This window comes from Chlamydotis macqueenii, chromosome 14, assembly GCF_036417535.1.
Source record: "Chlamydotis macqueenii isolate bChlMac1 chromosome 14, bChlMac1.mat, whole genome shotgun sequence".
Lineage (NCBI taxonomy): Eukaryota > Metazoa > Chordata > Aves > Otidiformes > Otididae > Chlamydotis > Chlamydotis macqueenii.
In genome coordinates this window covers 16,636,241-16,663,031 of record NC_141569.1, presented here as the reverse complement: position 1 = coordinate 16,663,031, position 26,791 = coordinate 16,636,241, and positions in this window count along the sequence as shown.

The following is a 26,791-nucleotide window of genomic DNA, read 5'->3' as shown; positions in this document are numbered from 1 at the left end:
ATTAAAATCCATGAATGAAATTAAATTAATTTGTACTACTTGACCAGTAGGCTTTATATTCCATCAAAATGTCAAACGCTAAAGTGTGTACCTAAAGGTCATTGTTGTTGCAGTCATTTGAAGAAGGGGGGACAGAGACTAGGTACTGAAGAGTGGAAACGTAGGAATTAATTTGAACCCAGGCTCAGCATGGTGCTCTGGCAGATGTCCTATTTTAAGCAGCTATAGCCACAACTCAATTCCAGTTTATAGGAGCTTCTTCTGAGGCATGAAATTCCCAGGTATGGAAATAAGGAGTTTGATGTATGGCACAGTGCAGTTCTGGTTATGGAAAGCATTTCATGGCTGAGCAGAGTTATGTGCTGTGATCCCCTACCCAGGGGCTTGCAGACCCCCTCCATCACTGGGGTATCCCTGAGCCTCTCCTAGAGTGGTGCAGTAGAGATGACCCTGCCTTGCAGTGGTGGATTGGACAAGATGTTTCTGAGGTAACTTCAACATAATTTCTGTGATTTTTTTTTTTTTTTTTTTTTTTTTTTTTAATGAGGAACTTGGCTTTTTAAAGGAAAAGTAGGTACTTCATTCTGTTGGAGACAGCCACCCACAGGCTGGGATGTGGGTGAAACGTGAGGTGAAGTTTGCAGTTTCTCTTGGTGCACATTTTGCCAGCATGTCTGCTAAGGCAAGCAGTGACTATTCTTGTGGAAACCCAATATGATTAGCTTTGTGTTAATTTCCCCTTTTCCCCTTGCTCTTTGCATGTCTCCCAGTTTCCTTTCAATACGCTGGTAGTTCTCCAGACTAAAAATCTGATGAAAGAGCAGGGATGTGTTTTCAACATTGGCAAGGTTTCTCATTTTTGATTTCTGTTCTCTGCTTACTTACCTTCACATGAGCAATGTACAACCGTGTCTCTGGTTTAGGTGATGAGTACGTGCTATCCTGTCAGGAAAAAGCAGATGCTATTGAGAGCATAAGAGTGTCTAATGAACAGAGAGCAGTAACCCTGTCTTGAAACAGCTCTGAGCCTGCCACAGGAGAAAAGTCTCTGATATCGTCATGACTTTCTGGTACCAAGGGAAAACTTGAGCTATTTGATGTGTGCCCTGCACCTCATGTTAGGTGACGTGCTTTTGTTTCTCAGGAATTAAAATGTCCCTTGGAATCTGAAATCAGTTATGAAACTTGACTGTTTAATGCTGTCAAACCTAATAAAAGCCAAGACTGGTTTGCAAGCTCTGTTTGCCCTAAGACTGATATCAAACAGAAATGAGTAAGTCAAGTGTACTTGCTCCCTAGGGCAAGTCTATCAAATTCTTCCACTTTTTGGCCTCTGATCTTCTGTTTCTGGCATCTTACCCTGGACAGTCATCGCCGCCAGATGTGAGTTTGAAGAGTAACTCAGGATGTCCAGAGGCAGAAATATGCTGTGCCCTGCTTCCACTGAAGAAGGGGCAACCCTTGAGGTCAATTCCGGGTAGTGAAATGCAGAAATGCCCCACACCATGGCCCTCTTCCCAAAGGGGAATCACCACCACAGATCAGAACAGGGCTCACAGGCCATCCCGTTCCCCTGCAAATGAACTGGAGACTGAGCTCCCCTAGAACTACGCCTCTGCAGACACAGATCTCTTGTTGCTGCCTGCAGGATTCAAACTTGAGGTATGTGGAATAACTTTTCCTGACTGCTGGTGGTGAAACACCTCATAAAGGGAACATTTTTAATCACAGCTCAATGCTGTCTATCCAGGGTCACTCAGAAAATGTCAGCTGGACTCCTGGTCGTGCTGATGGGCAGAGTTTTGAGCAGCAGCGAGGGGCGGAGGGGAGCCCTGGACAGATTACTCTGGTTTGAAAACCTGTTATTTCTTTTTGGAAGGTCAGAAGCAGGAGCTCCCTTTTTCTAATGATGATGGACGTTATAGTTGTGCCAACAAGACAGCCCTTGGGCACTCCTAGTGTGAGGAAAGTCAGCGTTAAGGAATTTCCCTTCAAGCGAGCTATTGATTGCTGTGCAGGGCATGCTCCGGCTCTCTGCCAGGCCGACCCAGGCAGAGCAAGTCATCTTAGCAGAATTTAACCAAAGCTTTACTGTGATTTCATTCCCTCTTTAGACATCAGAGATGCTATCCAGCAAACAAAGAAAACCACCCATGCCTGAGGAGTGAGGTCTCATATAAACTCCATCAGAGACTGCTGTTTGTCTCAGCCTTTGGTTGTTTGAAAGCCTCTCATTTGTGCCTTCTGATCCCCAAGAAGTGTTGTTTCTGCTGTGAAGGCAGAGGCATTAACAACTCTCTTTTCTCCTTGACTGTCCATTTGCACAAAACTTGCAGAAACATATTACCTCTGGGATAGCAGCATCTTTATCACACGTGATTCATTTGAGGGAGAAGAAAGCAAAGCATAAACGCTACAAGGTGTAAAAAAGTGAATTGTGGGCATGATTTCATTTTGTGATAAGACAGGTGTTTGGATTTTGGTTTTTTAAACAAATGCTTATATATACACCTGGCTGATTAATGCCAGCAACAATAAAAAATGATTCAGGTATCACAATGACAGAAACTATAGATTAGTTTTCTAAGAATACAGACTTTCACTTCTATTAATAAAAGACAAGGTTCTCTATTCAATAAATGATAGGTAGAGAAGTCAGGATAGACTTAAAGATTAATTGTAGTCTCTAGGTCTCATTCTTCTTAGAGGAGAATAAGAAAAAATAAGTTGCTCAATTTTTCACACTTTTCTTGGTCGTTTTTTCCCTTAAATACCTTGTTCCTCCAAACCTGGGCAGCTTTAACCTTCCTATTTCACAGTATGCAGCCAGCCTTGTCCTCAAAACTTACCAAGAAAGGTGAAACATTGCATGATATTTCTGGAAATATTTTGGTATTCAAAGATTGGATGAGCCTCAGGGATCCTGGAGAAGAAGTAAAAGCTCATCAAGAAATAAACTACAAATGTGAAAATGGAAAGGCTTCTGATTTAATATTCGTACTGTAAAGTAATGATATTACAACAAGTATGGTAATATCTGTCTGGAAGCTTGTGTGTAATTTTCTGAAACCCAAGAAAAGTCTGGTTGAAGATTATATCTGTAAAACTTTGATCTCATCTATGCAAGTTTCTGTGTAGTTTCACTTTAATAGACAATATCCCTTTGCAAGAATTTCTCATCTTTTCCTGATCTTCAGTGCAAGGTGGTACAGCTGATATTAGGTTATGAGGTTAGTATTTTCTTCTGACACTGTTGTTAAACCTAAAATTCACCTTAATTTCACATCCCCACAGTGTGGTTCATAAACAACTTACTCCTTTTTAGCATGGCTGACATGCAGTAGAGACTACTAAAAACATAGGAAAGGCAATAATTACAACTGAGCAAAAGCAAATATCCATGCCAATCCAGTAAATCTGAGAAAACCCATGAGGATAAAAGAATGAAAAGAAAGGGGAGCTAAAGCTGGAATGAAATTTGAAAGATTCTGAAAATGTGTATAGGCAGGCTTAGAGCTGGGATAGAAATAGCTTTGCTGTCTGCCTTTCAAGAAACCCAAGGAAAGGTGCAGCTGTAACTTCCCCTTATTGTCAACTTTAGTGCCTCTGCAAGGATGGCAATGTTTGTGTAACACTTCCAGCTAAAATAGCTTCCTGACTGGTTAGATCCTGAGACCCGTCTACACGCACAAGGGCAGTGCCCGGAGATGCGCAGGATGGCCAGCCCTGCATCTCCCAAGGCACCACTGCTCCTTTAGAACATCGGAAGTCCTCTCATGACACAGCCCCCCGTCACCCAAGCAGCTCTGTCCCGGAAAGCTTCGGAGAGCACTGGTAAATGATAAACCCTTACAGCTGATCCCTGTCCCCATCTCAGGGACCTGCACCCAAGGCAGCTCCGGAGTTCATCTGTGCTGCAGAAATTGCTGTTCCCAAACTGCTGCAGTTTAACCTCGAATCTTCCAGCCCGGTGCTCCCTGCTGTGATTGCATTGTGCTGTTGTAACCGTGCAGTCTCTGAGCTGAATAAAAAAGGTCTCCAATCACTTCTAGCTTCACACAGCAGAATTAGAGAGTCTGAGTGCTATTTATCTGCTCTGCATGTGAAACTGCAAAGACTTTATTTCCTGAATAGAAGCTTCCATATGGAAAAATGGTAAAGGGCATTTTGTTACTGTGTAATCCAGAAGAAGCACCCTCCCCCCACTACCACCTGATCCCAAAAAACTAATGTCAGCTCTTCTCCTGGAAACAGGATAAGGGAGGGGAAAAAAAAAAAAAAAAACAAACAAGCAGACAGGTGTTGTCTTGGCTCGATGATGTCCTCTAGCTATTGTGGGACCTCCACTCTCATGTTCACTGTCAAGAGGAAACAATTAGCTAAAGTATCTTGCACCATTTTGCACTGCAGCTTCCAGGCCTGAGACAGGGAATTGAAAGGTTCACTTGCTAGCTATATTAGTGTGTGTGTCAAAAATACTGAGATACAGCAAAAATGATTCAAGGATATTCTGCCAGGAACCCACTTATCCAGGGTTCGTAACCGGTTTAAACTCTAGTTTTAAGCATAATTGTGGAAAATAAAATCATTATCAATGTTTTACATATATTCACAGGATTGTTCTTAACTGCAGTACTGTCATAGCACTCAAAGAGGTTTTGTTACTCAACAATAATTTCTTTGTATGGGTTGATAAGAGTTTTCTGTGGATGAACCTGAGGTCAGGCACAGGGTAACAGTGCAATCCAGGGGCACTTGATGCATACGTACGGTTGCATCGCCCAGTCGCCTACCCTGTCATGCCTAGTTCCTGAATAAAGGGGAAGAGAGAGCATTTTAGATGGATATATTATTTGCAATAAGGAATTAATTTTCCAAACACATATCCAGAACTTGTAAGAGCCATGTTGATTTCATTCAGTGAAGAGGCTCCAGACCAAAATGAACTGACCACTGTCATTACGATTACAGGGTGACTGTTGACCATCAAGTACAAGGTTTTCATTTGTAAAGATGTCAAGGGTGTCGGTCAGACACTGCCTGGGTAATCAGCGTGCTGCTATGTGTAAAGGGACATTGAAGAGAACCATTATACATGCTATGAGATTTCAGTGAACCTCAAGGAATAATTTGATGCATTATTAAAAATCCTCTAATTTAGAAGGAGAATATTAATTGTGTTTGGTGCTGAAGTTGAATATTGAATGAATAGAAGAAAGCAGAACACTTTTCATTATAATGGAATTTCTTATCATTTATTTTCACATACTTAAGTCATTTTAATAATTAGGTAAAGGTCACTGTCTCTGCCTTTTTTTCCAGGTGGTAGCATCATCCAGATTCAGCAGTTTCTGTGTAAACTGGCAACAAGTTGTTGACTGAAATACATTTAAAATATTTCTTGAGATTAATGGGAATTCATTAATTCATTTGATTCCTCATCAGATAACTGAAATCAGTGTGACCTATTTGCCTGTGTGTATAATTGATACACCTCTATTTCCCCCCCCCCGCCCCATATAACTGTAATGTGACCAGCATTAAATAAGATCACCATCCCCATGACTCTGTTAATAGCTGGGTGTGTGACTTGCCCAGTTTTCTCCTGCCTGTTACTCAAGTCGGTGCTAGACAGCCTTTCTTGCTTTCCATGATATTTGCCAGATCCCCTGGAAAACCCCTCCCCAAGCGCTCCACGAGCACCCAGCAAGGGGACAGCCGTTTTCCCCAAGGGTTGTACAAGCAGAGGCAGAGAGCGGATGGGTCCAGGCAAAGGACAAGGAAGCACAAAGTACCTGAAAGCAGCACGGTTGTGGTTTTTTAAATTTATCTTTGCTGGAAATGGCCAGACTCGGTGAACGATTTTTTTGTAGGAAGCTTAGGACACGGCAAAACTAGGGGTTTGCGGGACAAATGCAATGTCACCTTGGAAGAGAAGCACAGCGTTTCCCAGCACTTGTGTCATCTAATGAAGAGAAGGAGGCAGTGACTAATTCCCTGCAGGTTCGTGCTTCAGGTGCTGAAAGACCAGTTTGATGATCAAACATACATTGCTGTACCGGCTCCTGTTGTAATTGTTCTTTTCTATTATGTTTGTTATGAAGGCCTTTCAGAATTGGGGAAATTATTGTCCTGCTAAAAAAAAATTGAAACAGGAGCATCAGTGGACAGCACTACTTAAACACCCCAGAATTTTTTAAGGGCTCATGAATTTTCTATCACTCTGCTCTCCTAGAGCATGCATCCCCAGCCACTGCCTGTGGGTCAGGCAGGTGTAAATAAAGAGGTTTTCATGCCAGATAAACTGGAGTTTAAATTTTTATATTAAATATTTTTTTTTCCTCTGCCTACTAAGAGCCACATGGGGAGGAATTGCTGCTGCTGATCTCTTGTCTGTGCGGGATGCTGGTGCCCTCTACCGCCCTGCCCACCGCTGCTGGCTCTAAACTCAGAGAGATTTGCCTGGAGGCAGCTCTCCCTTGCTAAATCCCATGGTACAGATACACGCTTTCCTGGCAAAGAATATGTCTTTAGTAGTTGAGAAAAAAATTAGCAAAACTTAGCATCTCTGAGTTTCTCCAACAAGTGATTTTTTAAAAAAAAAATTCTTTGGAAAAAAAAAATCCCCAATGAATTAAATACCACTGTCTCACTCTCTGATGTGTGTTGGAGGTACAGACATCGCTACCTGGCCAGGCTCCCACAGTCACCAGTGTACTTGTAAATCTGCTGTACTGAGGTGCGTCTGCCTCAGCAGCTCTTCTTGCTCTCAGGATCAGGGTGTGAGCGCACACAGTTCCCGTGTGGGTCTCGATTCGGTTGTGCCAAGCCCTGTCCTGGTTGCTCTCATTGCCACAGGTCACCGAGAAACCTGTAGGATGTCGCCAAGTTAAAACCAGCTGGTTCCTAAGAAGTGGCCTGGAGCTGTAATGCCACCCTGCACCCCTGCCAGCCCGGGTAGAGTCCCTTTTTCAGAGTATCACAGCCATCCCAGAGAACTCTATTAACAGATGTGATTTTCTTCTTTTCTTTTTTTTATTGTCTGATTAAGATAACTCTGTGCTGCTGTGGAAACACAATGGCATCTTACCCTATTTTTTTGGATGCTTCCATTAGCTCTGTAATTTTTGCACTGCATATTTTTATCCCATTACTGTATATTTTTAGTCACACTTCCATTTGCAGGTGACATACATTACGATAGCTCTCATGACAAGAACGCCCCTGTCTGGCTTTTAACTGATCGTGTGCTGTCCCCTGTAGCATCAGCATTTAATGTCTCTGTATAATACCTGGAACTAAAAACAACACCCCTCTTCTACTTGCAATGTGAAAGCTGCGCAGTGCAGAAGCATCACCACGTTTTAACTTTTGTATTCACCAGATTTAACGTGGCATGTCAGGTGTGTCACCAGCATTTCATCCCACAAGCTGCTCCCCAGCAACGATCAGGAGACTGAATACGTTGGCCAGCATACACGCAGTTGACTTTGGATGTTTCAATCTTTTAGTTCTTTATAGGAGTTCAAAACAAAACGTATGAAAACATATATACAAAAACTTTTAAAATTCCATTGTTCCCTAACTTCTACTTCCAGGGTAGAAGCTTGTATGGGGGAGAGGAGTGTTTGTATGTACTGTAATTCCTTTGGGGATAACATTCGTATGAAAAGCAGTAGGAAAAAAAAAGATGTGCTCTGTCATGTTGAAGTACCAGTGACAGTGGAGGAAATACTTTTGGTCAGGCCTAAGCTAAACTCTGGTTTTTTCCTTCTGTCCAGCCAATGCCTGGAGTACCTCGGATGTGTTTGCACTTGGATAGTTTTCTAAGAGATGAAGCTGAAAAGGATTCACACGATACTGCAAATCCTGGAGCATACACAGTTTTAAAACTTTTGTATTGCTGAACTTAGCTTTCTTCCCTACATTGTCTTAGATTTTAAGTGCTGTCTGAGACAAAGGCTGGGCTTCAGTGCAGCTGAAAGAGCATCCCAGGACTGCCTGATCTCTCCTCCTTTGCAGAAGAGGGATTGGATTTGTCCTTCTACAGCAAAGCCAACCACAAGAGATCTCTATAAACTGTAATTTGATCAAACCATTCCACTTGCTTTTATCAGGAGCTCACAAACCCATTATAGGTTATATGCTTTATTTGCTCTTGACAATGAACAACCGTTCTGTGAGAACAGTAATTTGTGTTTTTCACAAAACTTCAGGAAACAAGAATCTGAACAGATTGCCAGCATAGATCACTGCCTTTGCCAACACGTGAACCTTCAGCTAATTGCTTGTCAGCCTCCTCGGCAGCCTGAGCGCTTTCCTCCCTGGCTCCCAGGCAAGGTGCATCCAGCACAGGCAGCCTTGGGAAAAAAATGGGCAATTAACTCTTATCTGAAGCAGGGCATTTGGAGCAGCAAGTGTCCAGGAGGTGTTTATTGTACCTACTTTGGCACTCCGCAGCACATAGATGGTGACTTCACATCTGTGAGTGCTGGAGCTGCTACAGCCAGCTGTACCGCTGCTGTTGTACCCAGGCTGTTGGAGCCACAGCATCAAAGCCTTTAAAATAAAAATGCCTTTATTCTGCCTCTTTATAGATTAAATACTCCAGCCATGTTTCACAATGTTTCCATCTCTTTTAGAACAGCTAAGCCATCACTAAAATGCTTTATTACAGATCAACCAGAAATCTTTGGTGCTGCAGTTCTTGAGTTGATTTTTTTTTTTTTTTTCTCTCCGCACAAGGCAGAAATCTTGAGTTTCCGTTTCATCTTGATCTCCAAAGCCTGAAGAAAAAGCAACCAACCCCCCTAATTCTTTTAACCGAAGCAATTTTACCTGCTTGGATGTTTCCTCGCTTTTCTTTCCTTTCCTCTTATTAGCTTTCTGCCCTTCCTCAGACTGATTCTTGCGCAGTTGTCTGCGGTCACGGGCAAAGCATTATTACTATTGCTACAAGGGGTTTGTATTTGAAAACAGGTGTCAGAATTCATGTTTATTTCTCACTAAATTTCAGTTGTGCCCATCAAACTTTATTTTTTCTTTCATAGCTGTGCATTATCCATTGGTTTCTATTATTTGCCGTTAGCAGCTGTTCCATCACTGTCCACAAGGTACTTCGCAGGTCTTTCAGTTATGTTGAGTACACAGGTAGGATGGATACAGTTGCTTGACAACTTGTGAAAAGGCTGGCTGTTGTGATTAATTAAGCTTTGAAAACTTTAAGAACGGAGGTCTGATTTACAAGCTGGAGTATTTACAGTGGTTTTAACGTAGCTAGAGTTTGACCCTGACGGTGAACCTCAAATGAATTTGGCAGAGTTGCTTGGAAAGATCTAACCTAAAGAAACTCTCTTGGGACTTCCCACTGTAAGAGGAATAGGGATGGGAGAGATTCAAGTGGCAAAGATCCAGACTAGGGCATTCAAACAATATTTCAAGGGACGTACGTTCAAGAAGGGCTCCAGGGCTCCCAAGATACTTTTCTAGGTGGTGGTGGAGCTTCTCTGAGGGAGTTATGGTGGGGCTGGAGGAAGAGCTGAAGTCGTTGCACACAGGGATCCTGTATTAGTGATGTTGCTTTCCATAAAAATGGGGCAGAGTGGCATTTTCAGACTTTTAACCGAGTCCAGGGAATTTCTGGCTTATAATATTGAACCTGGACCCAAGTCCTGAGTATTTTAGCATCCAAACCAGCATCTAGTGAGTTCACTGTGTAATTTATTTTCAGTAGGAACTTTTCTTTGTCTTAATATATGCTACAAATATGTGTAAACATGCTGGACCACAGTCTAGAGATCCAGGTAGTCTGTCTGATAGCCAGTACCTGAGATTGAAAGTAACAATTTGAAAAATATCTTAGAATGGTTTTATTTCCCAGCTGCTGCTTGGTGTTGCACACATCATTCTTTTTAAGCATCTGAAAAGTGATAAAGTAATGGCAAAGCACACACAGTTCACAGCCACCAGGTTTTAAGTGCCTGTTTTGCCGAAGAAATTCAGCAAGAACCCAGAAGAGGGCACCATTGACTGCCTTAAGAGTTCAAGCTGCAAACAGCTTTTTCTATTCCTGTCTTTGCCAATCTGCCACCTGCAAGGAAACCCTCGTTGTGTTTGGCCACGTAACTATTGGGAGTACTGGGAGCCTTTGCTTAGTAGCGCTTACACGTTATTGTAATGATTAATATCATTGTTCATGACTCGTCTTTTCATAATACTTCGTGCTACAAAACTCAGCCAGATTTGGAGTGGATGGTCTCCCGTTTACTGAGCAGAGCCCACCCAGGCATGCTGTCCTGCTTTGTCCAGGAGTCCTGTCCGCAGCTGCCCCAGCTCGGGCAACTGGACACTGTCAAATACTGCTGAGAGCTGCACAATGCCATTTCGGCACTTGATAATCTTAATTACAAATTTCACTGGGTCTAAAGGAATCAACAATGACACAACAAATACAAAATTGAGCTTGTCTTCTCAGAGGAAGGTTGTAAGCTAAGCTGAATTTTGCTCTCAGATTACTCATTCAAACAGAGGATGAACTCACAAGAAAGGTCCGAGAATACGAATGGAATTCAAAGCCGCTGCTGGGATCCATGTCCCAAGAGATGCCTGTGTGTGGGAGGAAAGGTCAGGAGAAGCCTTTGCAAAGTGATTCAGATCAAAGAGCTCTGCCTTGCTGACAAATCTGGTTGCATAAAGGACAACTCCTCTCCCCAAAGTTCAGGCTTCTGAAGTTGTCTTTAGATCTGTGAAATGAAAGTCAGTTCATTGATCAAATGCCTTTAGATCCTAGCGATTTCCAAGTCATCACCATAACTTTGAGCACATAGAGCTGTGAAGCAGAGCATCTCCCTAGGTTTGCGGCGGAGCGGGGGGAAAGAAGTGCATCCTCCCTGGTAGGACAGTAAGTGTTGTAACCAGAGACCTGCGCTCAATTTTGAAATTTTCCTTTTAAGAGCTGGCCAAGCCTCAGACTTTTCTTACACAAATGTTACATTAAAAGGATGAAGTACTGGAGGCTGTACCTTTATTGTGATATAAAAACTCCAACCCCGGTTCTGGAGGTAATGAAAAGTGTTTAGCCATGGCAGGTTTCTCCTACAAACCTCCCTTGTTTTGAAATCTGGTTTTTCCTACTGCTAGTGTTTCTTTCACCCTGTCAGCCCTTGGTGTGAACAAGGCAGGCATCTCCAACAGGCCAGGTAATGTCTGTGTGTAGACTCCCCCATAGCTCCTGTGGTCCCTGGACTCTTCGGGGTCTCACTGTGGTGCCCTTCCCCCGCAGCACCTCCTGCATGCAGCTGCAGACTCCTTTCCAAGACCATCCAGATGTGTTGGAGCAGATATCTCTTCTTTATATGGCAGCATCTTCACAAGCAGGCTAAATGCCCTTGATTTTTCTTTATTCTTGTTTCTTTATTCTTTCTTTTCTGTTTACATAGATAAACTGTAAAAACAACTTACTGCTCACTCAGTAGCCCTTCTCTTGCTCACTGATGGTGCCGTATGAATCTTTGACTGGTGAAGGACCTCTACATCCTCTGAAAAGCCAAAGCCATGGAGGAAGCCCAATTTCAGATCTGACATTCAGTGGCACTGGGAGCCGTACAGACTATACCAAACACGCTGCTAACAGGAATTGCGTGGTGTCTTGTGTAGCCAGAGGAGGGCACACTTCTGAAGACCCCTGAAGTATGAAATCTTGCAGAAACTCATGAAACAATGTGCAATCAGATTTCATACTGCTAGGTGGGCAAACAAGTCGCTGAGGTGTGCAGGCAGCTGGCTTCAGCGTGGGTGATAGCTGTTATCATTCCACTGAGCAGGAACAACAGTGAACATGTGTGACTTGATCCCTGACTCTTTCCTGTACATATGCTTTGACTTCTCAGTGCAGAGCACCGCGCCCACAAGAGCTGCGTGTTTCCCAAGTGCTGTAAATATTTGTGCCTCATCCATGTCTTTGCCCCTGGGAGATAGATTGCTTTTGATCGTCTTCCTTTCAGAGCTGGTAATTTCTGCTACTGCATTTTAAAAGTGTGCAAAAGAAATGTGTCATCTTTGGCTTGGACATGGATAGCATGTTTCCAGTTTAATTTAGGTAGGAAATCAGTGAAGTCTGTGCAGAAAGCACTTACGAGAGAAAGATGGAGGATACAAGAACCTTTTGAAAGCTAGAGAGCAGCAGAGTTCCAGCAAAAACAAGCTGGAAAAAAAGAAATATTAAAGAGGGCAGTGTTAAATGGAAACCTAGTGGGATCACAGAATAAGTAAGCATCTAAGATTAACAACACAGCTAAGAATTAATGAGCCAACAGTGCTTCCCTCGGTCTGCAGCAATAATGCGCAATGCCTACGTGGATCGCCTCTTGTGCTCTCCCACTCGCCACACCTCATCTCCCACTGAGGCAGAATAATTCTGCAAATCTGTATTAAAACCGTAAGAGATAGCACTTCCTGGGCAATGTGTTAGGTCATTCTGCCAGCAAAGCTACGGAAGCCAGATTTCACAGTCCTGAAGTCTGATGCTTCCCAGGTGAGACCTTGAGCTGAGTCAACCCAAGCGAAAATCTAGAGAAATGGGTGGTATCAAGAAAGATGGGTATTTGGCATATTTGCATCTTCCTATCTTCCCTTTGCTCGCTGTTACTGTTTGCAGAAGTTAGAGAAAGGCCTGAAGCCATTTCAATCTGCTGTGACATTTTATATTCTATAGGGAATTATGTCTAGAAACTACAGAGCCGCTGGACTGAAAAAAAAGTCACAGCTGAACTCATCACCCGGGATGTTTAAGACTTGAACTTTTTTATGCCAACAGAAAGTTAAAGAAATTTTAAATCAAATATTTATTTTTTAAAAAAAAAAGGAATGTGACATATGATAATCCTAAATTCTTAAATGTGGTCAGCTTTAAAGAGAAAAGAAGTCCAAAAAGCAATTTAAAAATGCTTCTCCAATAGTAACGACTGCAGGCTTGTTTACAAGGGTGTAACTGCTATACAGGTTGCTATGATGCCTTGGTTACCAGCAAAATGTGTTCAAACTGATTGCAGTGCCATGTGCGAGTTTTAATGAGAAGATTTGTCTATGCTGGTTTAATGCTGTCCATCACTGGCGTTTCTCCCATGTGCATCAAAGTGTTCTCTTGCCTGCTATTTTCCCTTTGCATTAGAATTTTTTAAAGAAGTTTCAAAGCTTTTAAAATAATTTTGCTGTATCTTCTTTCTGTTTTCTCAGCTCTTAAAAATTCTGATAATTCCAGGTTGTAAAGAATCTCATTCAAAGTAGATGCAGCAGCGCTTCAACTCAGGTGTAACAGGGAGGATCAAAATGAGATGTGAAGGTTAAAGAGAGACAAATAGATCTATTCCAGGAGTTATATCAGTAGGTATAATAGGTGACATTTTTGTATATCTATAATCAAGGGCTTGCTCTTGTTGCTTTTTAAGTCAGTCATAAATTTCTAGTGACTTGAGTAGGAAAAATATCAGAACCTTATTGCATAATTGTGCTACACAGAAGAAACAAACTGCGTCACAATATAGAACACAAATCTGTTGTCTCCTATAGTCAACACTGCACCAGAAAATAGCTCATAGTGCTAAAAATGGCACTCCCAATTCAATTTCTGAAAATCATGATGTTTAAGAGTGTCCCGGTTTTGTCAGGGATGTAGTTAATTTTCCTCTCAGTAGCCGGTGTGTTTTGGATTTCGTATGTGAAAAATGTTGACAAACGCCATGATGTTATGAGTAGCTGCTAATGAAAGCAAGGACACTGGCGGCTTTCCAGGTCTCACTAATGTGCAGGTACAGGAAGCTGGGATGGATACAGATGGAATAACTGACCCAAACTGGCCAAAGAGTGTGTTCCATGCTATAAATGTCACACTGGGTATGTAAGTGCAGGTTGGCTGCGGGGGGCATCCAGCTCACTCCTTCTCGCTCCTTTGCTTGCTGCTCGGTTTTGTTTCAGTGATCGCCTCTACTGAGCAGTGCCCCTTGGTGGGAATGAAAGCACATATCAGAACAAGGTTTTCAAAGTGGCTATTTGCATATTATTTGTTCTGCTGTTATGGGAGGTCAATAGCACTTGTACTCGAACCGTCCAGGGACTCTCACATGAGTAGGTTCCTCTGTTCACGGGTTACGTCCAAAACCAGGAGAACCATGGTGATAATCTGCTCTGATCTGTCACAGAACTGGAGACAGGAATCCTACCCCATTTCCATGTTAAGGTCTTACCTCCTATTCAGATGTATCATATGACTATTAAATTATTTTCTGTGCGTGGGGACAGCTTATTTGGTGATATCATAAATCCAGGCTGCTTATTGTAGGAAGTACAACAGGAGCTGGAGCGCAAGCCTTGCTGTGCAATCTCAATAAAAGCTGAAACTATAGACTGCAAGAGAGCTAGGATTTCATCTCCAGCCTCAGAAAGCCTCACAAATTAATCGCCCTTCACATTTGCTCTTGTTAAAGGTTAGAATAATCCATTCCTTTCTATTGCTGCAACACAGACTACTGTTATCACTCCTAAAACCTATTAGATTTCAAAATACGATTAAGTGGATTCTTGAGGGAAGCGAGGGGTGGGGGAAACTAGGGCGGTTTTTTTCTCCTGAAATGTTAAAGTTTTCATCTGAGTATCAAGCACAGAGCTTATAGGAATTCTTCTATTTTATGATGGTATATGATACCCAGAGGCATTACATATTAACAAAACCCATTGATCTCTGGATTTTAATAAACACTAAACTACTGAGCTTGTTAAAAGAGTATTTTTAATGATTAATTATTGAAGATGGTGAGAGAAGTACCGCAGTGTTTCAACCTGCCTTTTTCAAAACTGTTGCCATCACGCATAATGACTTGTTGAATCAGATGCGAGGAGCCGTGAAGAGGACAGCGGTTCTGTCTCATTAGAGGCCGCAATGATTTGAAATGGAATTTTACTCTGAATCTGAAGAAAAGTAGAAAAGGTCAAAATTTCTGAAGGAATATTCATGGGTTAGTACATTTTGCTCCAACAAAAAGGAAGTGTTTTACTTCATGACTTTGCTTTGCACTTGTGGAATTTATTATCAAAGGAAATCCAGACGGAATGACCCAGTTGTGGTGGGAGTTATGAGTGAAGTGGCTGGGAGATGCTGCTGTCATCTGCTGTTGCGTTCACACACCTTGCTTCGCCAGCTGACAGCACAGAGATACTGCAATACACCTGGCTCTTAACTGGGCTTTTTGCCCATTTTTTTTTTTCTGTTATGGGGGTATTTAGGTCGTTTGGGTATTTTGTGATATTTACACAGTCCTAGTCAAAAGCTTTTAGTTGAGGCTGATGCTATTGAGTGACTTTGTAAACTGCTTTAAAAATAAGAATGAAGACTATTGAGTTAGGGGAAAGAGGAGAAGCTGTTAATCAGCATCTCTGATTATTCATAATCTGCAAGATAGCTCCCAGAAAAAGACCATTTTGTGTTATGGGACACTAGATGAAAGGACAAGATCAGGACCATTGCTTAGGCTATCCAATGCCTTCCTTAATAGCCCATTGGCTGTCCTCCAAGGAAACTCAGCCAGCTGTTTCATCTCAAGGCCAATTTGATGCTCAGAACAAACTTGGTTTTGAAGTATTCTCAGAACAGGGGTAACATGAGAGGATTGAGTGAATTACTAGCACCATTGCCAAACTCTGAGAACAACCTGCACGGCGCTCAGCACGCATGTTTGAAGGCACTGTGGAAAGGTTGTGCTGCTCCTCTAAAATTTCCTTATGTGACAAGATGTTTCACTGTGCAGAAAGATACAACACTATGTGATATAAGGGGGAAAAAAGGGTGAAGAGAGAAAGCAACTTACGGTATCTATGCTGCTTGAGTCCTGCTGTGGTACTTTAGCTAAGCTTCTGTTTTGGAGAACACTTGACTTGAAAGTAACTTATAAGTAAAATTAAAGCAATTAAATATTAAGTATGTAACTTCTGTTTACTGTACCCTGTATCTGTTCTCACTGATAAGCATGTCCCTCCTCTGCCTTTCCACCAAGACATATATTTAATTTCTTTAAAATATTCAGAGTTTGGGGGGTATTCTGTTACTTGCTAAGTTGTTTGTTTTGATCTAGATTATGCATCATCAGAGCGCGTATTTCATCACTGCTTCAGAACTTGTTTGACACTGTTCTGGCACATCTGCCTCCTGAATAAGACATCTGCACCATAGGCTGCTATAAATCACGGACAGAAAAGCAGCATCAGAGAGAGTTTCTCTAAGGGTAATAACACCGAAGCCCTCTATGTGCAGGTTTTAGATGCAGATATATTTTTAAATGAAAGTGAAATTGTGTTACTTCTAAAATGGAATGAGATTGCTTGATGGGAATTCAGTCTACATTTATTCCATGGCTCCAGCCCTTTACATTAACATTAGCCCCCAAGCCTTTTTTAAGTGCATAATGGTTTAGGACATGCATGTGGTCATGAGCTAAAAGCTGTGCTGAATTATGAATCAAAAAAGCTCCAACTAGTGTATCATCATTAATCTCTAATTCACTGTCCAAACGGTATAACAGATAGAGAACCTTATGTTCAGAAATAGCAATAACATTTGACAAGCTAAAGAAAAATGCATGTCAGCAGTGGTAATGAGAGAGGTAGACTGAAGAGTGAAAGGATCTTGCACATGTAAGAAGCATACGAAAATGTTTTAGCAGAATAAATGTACGTGAAAACTCCTAATGCACCAGTACTGGAGGCAGAAATCTCTGCATTTCAAATTTATCAAGTGATTTGTATGCCAAAAACAAAACAGTATTTAATATCCACTTTGCATAAGCGTTAACGACTGTACAAGGTTAAAAAAATGGAAAGTGTGGTCTGTTCATTTCATCTGGCTTAATGTCATAGTGCAGTAATTTGCACAGTAAACTGTGCTCCAAGAATGTCAAAATCGATTGTTTTGTCATCAGAATGTTACCGTCCACCAATCTCAAACCCAAAAGGCATAATCAGAGCTGTATCCAAGAAGCAAAAATCCAAAATCTTTGAGTCAGTGCCTGTCAGGTACAGAGAGTTTGAGAAGCGAGACTGCAATTTTACTTGTGTGATCACACTGACACCTCGGTGATGCACCAAGCACAATCCGGCTGCAGGCAGGACCCACCTCACGCGCTTCTTCTTTGGGAAGTGTTGAGGATCTCACCTCAAAGCCAACCTTGGAGCCACTCTTACCGATGTGACAGTCACTATAATGGCAAACACTTCCCATGGAGCTATTTCTTGTTCCGTCCTGGGCTGCCCTTCCTTTTTTTTTTTTTCTTTTCTGTAATTAAGCTTGGTTTTAGCTGCTGTAGCTCAAACAGCAATTGTCCTTTACAAGATTACACTGAAAAATGATTTAACTTGTATTACACTGAGTAGACAAAGGATGATACTAAAAACAGGCAAGTATGCAAACATTTCAGTAGGCAGGTAATCACTGTAGCCAGAAGAGTATATTTGCTAGAAGTTCTGCAAATATTTAGTGATGTAAAGGTTGCTGCTGTTATTGTAGAGACTTATAATGTCTTACCAAATTATACTCTTCTAGCCTGAAAAATAATTATTTCTTTAGCAGAAGACATGGATGTCAAAAATTAGTCAGCTTGTACGTGTTGGTCCTCTGCAGTTTTATCTGGTCTTTTCCGTAGGCAAGCATCTCAAAGCTCTTTGAATTCCGCATGACATGTTAGTCCAAGTCAACAAGGGACTTCAAAAGATGTCGGTCAGTGTGTCAACACAAGCCCTCCATCCAGCAGGGTTTATATCATGACTTTTTCTAAATAATCTAATTCTAACCATTGAAACACCACCTCTTATAATGTAGTGTGATGGGGAAAGAAATAGAAGTCTTTCACTGACAAGTTCTGTTTCTGACTGCTTACAACGACCGATACCTATTTGCATCGACAGTAATGCCAATGTGCCTTCTCATATACATCAGACATGCAGTAGTCTTCCGATTTAGCATGCTAATAAGAAAACTGATTATTTATTTCAAACGTATAAGAAAGCCTTCAGATTCCTAGCCCTACACCCTCAAATGCTTTTTCAAAACGAGTTCTGTAGAGGTTGATCCTCTACATCAAAAGCTGCAGTCCTGCAGCCAGATCTTCCTTGAAAGGTGACAATTTCAAATCCATTTGTTTCAAAGAAAATTCATATCTCATAGAAAGTTGCTGTAACACTTAAAATGAAAATACATCCATTACTTCTGCCACTAGTTTATTTTTAAAGATTTATTCTTGTTTTTTGACAATGCAGACACCTCAGCTGCCTTCAATAAAAAACTTCTGAAGAGTGGTCAGCTGAAGGCATCACTAGGCTGTCTGAGGTTTAATCTCACGATGTTGCAGGGACCAAAGACTCCTTTCACCCAGCGGTTCTACAGCCAAGATCCCCAAAAAAATGGTATTACAGGTCTAAGAAAGATAAAGAGGTATCTCTTGCTCAGCTGCACTGGAGCAGACCAGGAGTAGGTCTGTTAGTGTTAACACACTTGCATCTGTTGGGAACTGATGTGAGAAGAAAATAAACATGTGGGTTATCTCTCTACCACTGCCCTTTAATTTGTAATGACTGAGTTATCATGAAGCTCTTCTAATCACTTGTTTTCCACTGAAGATTAATACTGAGTAATAGGGTTGAAGAGAAAAGATTTTTATCCTCTCTCTGCAAGGCCTGGAGTGCTATCGGAATATTTTTCTGAACTGTGTGCTCTAGAGGAAGCATGGATGATTACAAAGGGCATCAGAATTAGGAACTCTGTTAATGAGGTTCACACTGGTCTCCTGTATAATAGAGAGGCCATTTCAGCCTCTGCTGCTTCATCCAGACTGTCTGACACGGAGATGCTCCATGCCTTCTTCCAGCTCAGCATCTGCTTCTCTTACTCTGAATCTCTCTCTCCTTGTCCTTGTTCTGGTTTAAGCCGTACAAAGATTAATTTCTCAAATAATTTGAGAATCAAGCTCCTCAGAACAGCAAGATATTTGGGGATTCTAAAAATCATTTTAAATTAAATTCATTTTGGTTTCCTTTCAGTTTTCTGAGCCATTAGAAATTACTGGTATGGAGTTGGGGGAATCTAAGCAATGTAGAAGACAGAAATTTGCATCTAAAAATAATGACAGCTAAGATTCTCAGGGAGGTTAGGGAACCCAGACTTTAAAGGAAAGTAAGAAATATTTTGAAGCCTAAGAAATGTTGCAAGAACTCGCAATTTGAAAAGCACAGTGCTTTTCCAAGAGACTGTGCAAGCTTTCAGTTCCTTTTTCTAAAGACATTCCTGTGCTTCCTTCTGCTCTCACTCTCAGAGACCAGAAGCAGGCTGTAGATTCTCCTCCACCTCCTCTGCAGTTGCCCTGCACCACCACCACTCCTTGTGAGGCTGCAGGTGAGTCATTATATCAGCCTAAGGCCAAACTGCAACTTTAGCAACCAGTGCCTGCTCACGCTGATAATTTCCAGTAAAGGTTTCTCATGGTACCAAAGCTCTCTTCCTGCTGAAAAATCTCTTGGACTTTTATTCTTCTTCTTTTTTTTTTTTTTTTCCCAAGTGGCCTTTATAAAACTCTGAAATTGCTAGCCAAAAGTTTTAGAAGAGCCTTGATCTCCTAGAAATCAGCTGCAGGTCAGCAGTGAGTCTTACTGACTCATCTCTCTCTGTGACATCCCTTTCACAGGTACACGTGTGACTGTGGATGCCCAGCGTCAAAGGCAATCTATTTTCAAGGCATGAAAATATGAAATTCCTTCAAAAGGGACCAACCTGTGATTGTTTGGATATGGTCTTGTCTTTTCAATAACAGTTAAGAAATTGAAAAAAAAATCAGTGGTGAACGAATGGCTACAGAAGCTGTTGCATGCTGAGACAAAATATCTTCACATACTGTTCTGTTTAAAACTGGAATCTGAGTTGGATTTCATCTGTAAGTAACAACAAATAAGCAAAGTATCACAACTATTCATATGTGCAGGGAAAAGAGGGAGGAGAGATAAGTATTGAGCAGAAGATTGGACTTTAACAGCTTCAGATAAACTAAATGCTAAAATACAGCTTTGTGTCTTGGGTCACTGTGCAGGGGAACAGCAAATACAGAAAGGTTTATGTAGTTTCACATCCATCAGGTGGCATCAAAGGTTTTGATGAGGCATAACAGTTCCAGCTGTGCCAAGGGTGGTTAATGATAGCACTAAATTTGTCTCCTTCTCTTGAAAACTGGGGAACTTTGAAGGCTAAGAGGCCACATTATTTTTTAGGGTATAAGGAAATGTCGACTGGCAGAGCACCAGTTGCAGATGTTAATTTGGGTTTGTGCAGTTCTTGTAAATTCAAGGAGATTCCTCAGCCTCCCCTCTCAATGCAGAGGGATCTGTGTATGGTGTGTGTATAATCCCTCTACTCAACAGGATGCGCTTGTAGCAAAATAGTGGGGTGAACGGTAGAGGGAAAAACTCCTGGGAAGTAACAAAGTGCTGAGAAGCCTTGCTGTTTTCTGTTCGGCCATCTCGCAGGAAGCTCTCAGCATTTTTCATTTGATTCTGTGTTTTGAATCCCTGAAGGCTTCATCTGCACACACACACACACACACAAAAAAGAGCTCCACTGCTTGTCAGGCTTTTTTTTTTGCATGAGACTCTCTGAGGGATGCAGTGTCTTTGCAAAGACAAAAGCAAAATTCCTCCTTTGTCAAAAAACAGTCCAGAAAGTTAATGCCTTTCTCTCCACACATAGAGTACTCTATCTCTAAAAGCTTTTAATTTTTTTTTTTATGGAACTATACATTGTCAAAGACTGTCTTTTTTGTGTGTGCATGAGGCTTTTTTTTCTGTTGGTTGAATTTACCATGAATAACCTTTCTTTCACACAATAAAGTCCCTGAGGAAAACAAGTCTCTGCGTTTGTAGCCTCCAGTGCCACCAGCCAATTGAAGGGTAACCCTGTTCTTCAGGGAGAGGCTTCTTGCTCTGTTCAGCTGTGGATATTCCCAACGTGACAAAAGAAGAAAGGGCGGAGCAGACAAGTTCAATAGGTTGTATCACAGTGTCAGAGAACATATCGCGTCGTCCACAGGGAAACTTCAGCAGCATAAGCTGTGCAGGTGTAAAAACCAAAAATAGGTCTTGCTCTAAATTAAATACAGACAAATTAGGCTCTAGCCATCTCCTGCAGGCAGCTGTGCTGTATCAATGACTTGGTTAGCAGGAGAGGTATTCACCTAAGTCAGGAGTCACTGCACCCAAGAACTGCGCCTGAATGCAAATTTCAATTTTAAAAAATGCATCTTTTTTTTTTTTTTTTAGCCACAGATCACTAAAACCTTACATTAAAACACTGTAGTACATTAAGATATTGCAATTAGTCAGAGGTAGAAGACCAAAGGGTCAAGTTATTCTCCACATGTTGCAGTCTACAGAAATTTTCAGCAGTGACAGGTTCACTTGCTGAGTTTGGTATAAAAGGATGGCTCAGAGACAAGGATTTAGGGAACATCTACTCAAAGGGTTCGGACAGACCCAAATACATGCTATGCTCCAAGCTGCCAGAATGAGCTGTCTGGCAAAGCTAGACTTGGGGCTGAGACTGAGTAGATATCTCCTGCCTCTCAGCGGGAGATGAGTGCTGTGCTTAGAGAGAATATCTCCTTGGCTTCTGACCTCCAGCAGCCTCACATCTTGCTGGCCCAAGGGAATAAAGAGCTCAGATCAGTCACTGCAGAGATGTCCCCAGAGAGATGGATTTAAGTCCACTGAGAATTTAAAAAAGTTTCTTAAGCGCTTGTGAAAATCCCTAATAGGCTTCTCTCTTCAAAAATGTAAACACTTCAAAAATGCGATTTCTAGTGTCTCGCTCTTTCTTAGTCTTTAAAGTGGGGAAGCCCTTTACTCCTCAAGCGTATTAAAAAATAAGGAGCTCAGCTGATGTAATAAACCAGGGATTGCAGAGGAGTTCATAAGGGAGAGCATAGAATACAAATATTACAGCCTGATTAAGCTCTGCTTCAAAGACAATTTTGAATTGCAATATAATACGCAAGAGCAGTATATGAGGACATACAGTAGACACCACAATGTTGCACAAGGCTCAAATACCTTTATTGTCATCCTTCCTGAAAACCTATAGTACATCATGCTCAGTACTTGTTCACACAAAAAGTGAGATTTAAGTGCATGTAGCTGTTTCTAGGAAGACTGGTCAAGAGAACCGAGCCAACTGAAGGTGGATCAGCTGTGCCTTTCTTGACCACTACAGTGTAAGGGATGAAAGAGAAATACAGAAATACACTGAAGACATTGCAAAATATTTGAGAACTGTATTTTAACTGTTACATCAAGTTACCTATAAATTGCCTGCTAAAGATGACTGTCCCACTAAAGATTACTTGTATTTGCAAGTGAAACATTTTATACCTCCCTTTGCCAGCACTGGGGTACCTACGGCTCTCTGCTTTGAGGGAGTTGTCACAGAGGAGGATCACTGGAAAGCAGCTTTTCAGGTCACTAGTCATCTTCCATTGAACTGAAAAATCTGCCCTCTTGGGTGGCTGACACACAGCTAGCATCTGAACCTGTATTTCTAGTTGTCTAACAAGGATAGTGCTTGAGTGGCATATAATACCAGGCAGAATTACTTTCTGCAGAAGATATTAGGTCATGGCGATTCTCTCATCCTGCCCAAAGGACGTCTCAACTGAGATTTTTGAAGTTGGAAAGCTCATTAATTTGTTTCTATGACTTAAAAGTTCTCTACAGCAAATTCAAACAAGTGGAAATATATTTGGTGCATTGCAATTTCCTGTTTGTGTACTAAGCTTAAAGAAGTCTATTTTATATAACCTGGGATTTGCTTTCTTCCCAGTGTACTATGACATTTTTTCCTCTGCACTCTTGCTTTAGGGAGTTAATCAATGTAGATGTTTGGATCGGATTGTCTCTGTGTCACATAACCTCTCTAGTAATCAGGAGATAGCAAGGGCTTATAATTTGACTAATAACAGGGAATGTCCAGGGGAGCCCATTCCTGCCAGGATATATGCTAGAATACACACAGCCTGCACTGCAACAGCTCAGGGACAAACATCTAATTACACCTTTCACTTATGTTCAAGGAGACAATTAGAAACTGCATCTAAAATAGCTACCCAGGAATGATGTGGGAAAGCTGCCAGTAAGGCCACGTAGTTATCGGTTGAGATAATTTAAAGATGTGGGTGCTGGAAAGCAATGAAGTGAGCTTTTTCCATCCCCAGGCTGTATCCGATTGGAAAGATGTGCTATTTCCTCTTGCTGGTAGACACGGAAACCAAGGCCCTGGAAGCAAAGGGAGCAAGGAATGGAGGGGACCAGATTTGGGACCATCCAGCTCTACAAACTTTAGTGCAGGACCATGAGTCTAATCAGGACAAAGCCTTAAACATACAAGATAAGTGTTTGTGAATGACGAAAATGAGGGCGTTGTTACAGATGTAGTGATGCTGTCCCGTGGCAGAAGGCGGGATCCTCGCAGGGCAGGCTGCATACAGGCACGCAGCCAGAGAGGGAGAGGACCTGATGCGGTTTCCACTGCAGACACATGGTGGTGGAGCAAATATATATTTTATATCGCTTGCCAGTTCAAGCTTGTTCAAACAAATAGCTGTTCCTATTTTCTCTTCCCCTAGCTTCCCAACAGGATACCTTTTTTGGTTGGAAGCAGAGATGTGCATTTCTAAACTCCAATGGGCCCTTCCCTGAAATATTTTCTTATGAGGCTATAATAGAGGCAAAGTGTGGAATGAAAAGAATTGCTGGAGATGTCCTTTTTTTACCTGAGAATTATGATTTTCTGTTAAATTGAATATTCCTTGCTGAGGAAGATATATATTTATTAAAAAGAGCCATTGTTTGCTTTTCAAGGTAGTGTTTTGGACTTCTGTTTGCTTCTTAAGACCAAATGAATAACGTGTGTTTACATTCACTGCATATAAAGCTGTATTATCTTTCATTATTCTTGCAGCCTTTCTAGGGTGTTAGGTTAGGAAGTATATTGTAATTAAAAATCAGGAGCTAGCTTTAAAAAATAGTTATCCATTGCTCTGCCTGAGAAACAAACGTTATTTCCTTTGTGACAAAAGAATAATAACCCTGGCAGACGGGTTGCTGCAGAGCTGGAAGAAAAGCTCTGTTAGAGTGGGGCTGATAAAGCCGTCTGTGCAGAACAGGAAGTCCTGGCGTGGAGGTAATAAAAAAGACGCTATTTCAGCTCAACTAGTTCCAAATAATCCCTACTTTAAGCTTGCCTTCTGACTTGATAAGTAAATATCAGGGTGCCGTGATATTAATGACTCTTCTAGTTTATTAAAATGACCTTCTTGTTGTTACCTCAGCGCAGATGATTTGAAATGTAAAGTTGTGTTGAATATAAAGCTTTAATAACTCCTGGTCTGGATGGTACAAAAGTATTCAGATATCTTCTGTTTGCTTTGCCTGGCTCTCTTTTTAGCAGATTGCCATTGTTAAAAGGACATTAACTAAAATGTCACTGAGCCTGGACTTTCCCAGATTTTTTCATCTTTGCAGAGGGGTGTTCCCCTTTGCCTGGGAAGAGCTGTCCAGATGGCTTTGATGTCCTATCAATTTCAGCTTCATAAATGATCTCACCTGAGGGCAACAGAGACAATTCCACTAACGCCCCTGTCCTGTAAACAGGATATGCAGGTTATTAAGGAAAACATTTCTTTAAAATTTTTAACCCTGTAAACCTCATCTTTACTTTTTCCCCATTACAATCGGCAATAAGCCTTCCAGTTTTTCAGTAAGAACTGGATCGAAGCTGAAATAACTGGCACAAGGCAGACTAACAGATAAGCATAACTCTGCAAGCCACACAAATGCGGTGTCCTCATGTATCAGAGCAGATTCCGTAAGTGGCACTGGATCCCTGGATGTGTCCCTTCTCCCGCATAGATCTACCAAACTTGCGAAGACGGTGCTGCAGTATAGTCAAATTTGCTTTAACTGTAGCTGTAATACTGGAATTGGGCTTGCTGCGGTATTGTGGGAGTCTGTCAGCTGTAGTACCAGTCAAGAATTGAGTATCTAGCCGTGGATGGCTACCAGCACCTGAGCTAGCTGGCACTAATGCCGTGGAAGTCTGAGTGGGTTATATTGCAGTCACGGCCATCACAGGTATAGATGGAGCTCACCAGCACAGGAAGACATGAAACATTCTTGTATTGAGAGTAAAATGAGTCTTTCAGGAGGATTATCTGGAGGAAACTTCTCAATAGAGCCTCAAGGGAATCGTATCAATTCGACTTTTGTTGACTAATCAGTGTTACCCAATCTCTTCCTCTCTTAAAAATACATTAATGGATTTCCCACCAATTATTCTTCTTTTTTTTTTTCTTCTCCTTTCTTTTGCAGTGGTTTTCAGCTGCTTTTGCAGGGGAGGAAGAGGTACAGATCTGAGTATAACTGGCTCGTCTGGCCTCTTACACAAACAAGACAGATTGCTGGCAAATAGGAGCCAGATTGGATCCCTACTATTTGCCCTCTTTATTTTCACATTACTTTTGTTGCTAAAAAGTCCATTTAAAGGAAGTGAAGCAGAAAAGCTTCTTTCAAAAATAATTAGCTAGAGTCTTTTCAGCCCTGTGAAAAGAACAAAATCTAAAAATTTAAGTCTTCAACAAAGAAACACAAACCGAACAGTAACAAGGCCTACCTTGAAAAGACAGAAGGGTGCAAAACAAAACATTCAGATCCAAATCCCTTGGTTTCTTCTTGAAGGGGAAGATGCCATCAAATTCCAGACCTAATCAGGATTCTGCTCTTTCAGGTTTGGTAAAGTCAGACCAGAGCAAACTGGAACTTGCTTTCTGGTTTGGTCTGAGTTGCAGTTGATGTCCGGTCTTTCACCTAGTATTTTGGTGAAAGGCAAATTATGAGAAGGGCTATTGATGTTGTGATCAATGCTGTGTTTGAGAATAGTAAGTCTTACAATAAATAGCAAAGGTCACTTTCCCATTTTTGGAGGGACTGAAATACTATAACAATTTGTAAACATTTGCATTATGAAGCCTGACTTCTCCTGGTGCTCCTATCTCAGACCTACTGAAGATGTAAAGCTAGGCATCTTCCTGAGCTTGTGCCCAAAGATCCTCTCTAGAAAGCTGGTTCAAACCATGCAGACTTGAGCTTTTTCTTTGTTTGAAGCTGTTCACTTTAAACAACCATATTTTATTTGGTTCCTATTTGATAAACTTCCAGTACCTAATACAAACTTCTTACTGTATTTTGAAATGCAGATATTCCATGTGAAATTTAGCAGGCTTTCAGATTAAGCAGTGATGATGCATTAAAACTTGCTATGGGTAGCATTTGTCATTTACGTATTTTTCACTTGTCCTTCTTAACTGACTAATTCTTACCTACAGTGCTTTCTTGGGCTGCCATTGCTTGGAATAAATGTGCTGAGAGAGCATCTCTCTTTGCCAAGTAACACGTATAACTATTTACCTAATCACTTCTAGAGGAGCAATTATTCCTAACGATGATAATGAGTTCTGTATAAAAAGGCTGATACTTGATTAATTATGCCTTTATTCTTGTTTAGTAAGATGGGGTTGGACAGGGAAGGAAGAGCACTACTTCACAACTCAGTGTTTGTAGATGTTGCTGAGAACAAGAGTTCGCTAATAATATCTGAGTCTCACCAAGCTAGGCTCAAAGTTTTTGCCTATATAAAGGGAACAAATACTTCGTGTCCAAAACC